This window comes from Pundamilia nyererei, unplaced genomic scaffold (assembly GCF_000239375.1).
Source record: "Pundamilia nyererei isolate P.nyererei 1_Seehausen unplaced genomic scaffold, PunNye1.0 scaffold00059, whole genome shotgun sequence".
NCBI lineage: Eukaryota > Metazoa > Chordata > Actinopteri > Cichliformes > Cichlidae > Pundamilia > Pundamilia nyererei.
In genome coordinates, this window is record NW_005187460.1 from 1,527,589 (window position 1) to 1,528,801 (window position 1,213).

The following is a 1,213-nucleotide window of genomic DNA, read 5'->3' on the forward strand; positions in this document are numbered from 1 at the left end:
AAGTTTGGAAAAAGACAATAGCTTTATTTCAACAAGCATCTTAATAGACAATACAGATGTTTATTTTGCTGGAACATCTCTTAGGGCTTCCCAAAATTTGAAGTGGCCTAGCAAAAACGATTTCTCAGAACATTCCTCTACACATCCAGTACTATTTTTAAAAAATGTAAAAAATCAAATATGTTTTGTGAATATGACAGAACCCAAATGTCAGCATATCCCGTGATCCCCATACTTGGCATATGGTTCACTAAGTGACAGCCAGTTCCAAAAATTGTACACTTTAAGAACAGATTTGCTGGCCACCGACCAAGATCAGCTGAGCAGATTTTGATCAATAAAGTCAGTTTTACTTAATGCTCACTCTATCACCAGTCCTAACAGTCTGGAAGGGAAGTCCTTAACACTTATCACAATACAGCATGGAAAAACAAAATCTGAACTCAGGGTGACGTGGATGTGGCTTATGTACAAAGACAGAAAAGTAAAAGGGGCGCGAATGAAAATATACAGCAGTTATGTGTAGCAGAGAAACGGGAAACTTCTTCTGCGTGGAATTCTGTTGAGACGAGCTGCGAAGAAGCAGGCGCTGTGTGCCTCAGAGGCCAGGAAAGTTGGTGGTGTCCAGGAAGAAAGTGGTGATGCACATGGCCGATTAAATCCATCCGCCCGTCTGTTGTTGAAACACATCGATCGTATCTTCATCTTCCATTTCCAACTGTTAAGGGGGAAAAAAACAAAAAAAACATATAAGCCCATGAATTTCATAACGTTTGAGTAATTTATGCAAAAAGTGATATGAGGGAAAATATCTGTACTGCAAAGAGGAAAAGGAGGATACTAATTTGTTGACCTAGAGGGTGACAGTATGCCCTGTACAAATGAAAAACTTCCCATTTGCATACACAAAATAGCACCACTGTGACAATAAAATGACGCACTGTATTTGGCTTTGAAGGCTGCACTGTGGACAAGGTTGGATGGCACTGCAATAACATGCAAGTTGTGGTTACTCCAGCCACAAACTGCAGTGAATACAACTGGCATCTGCACAGCGACATATTCAAAAACAACTTAAAATTAGCTTCTTGTGACAACCCGAGGCTCCTCATGGCAGCACTGTGACTTTGAACGAACATCTTTCAGCCTGGAGAACCCCTTAATGCCCAGTTATTAAGAAATACTGTTATCACAAGCACTAATCATTCAAATT

The 1,213-nt window shown here is 40.1% G+C and overlaps 1 long non-coding RNA gene across 1 annotated transcript; it reads right to left on the minus strand.

Annotated features, from left to right (window-relative positions):
* Positions 1-1,159, minus strand: LOC102214335 (uncharacterized). The gene is made up of 2 exons (XR_001290392.1): positions 942-1,159; positions 1-718 (listed from the first exon to the last, which is right to left on the minus strand). It is a non-coding gene; the product is annotated as an uncharacterized LOC102214335 (long non-coding RNA).
* Between the last annotated feature and the right edge of the window lie 54 nt (positions 1,160-1,213).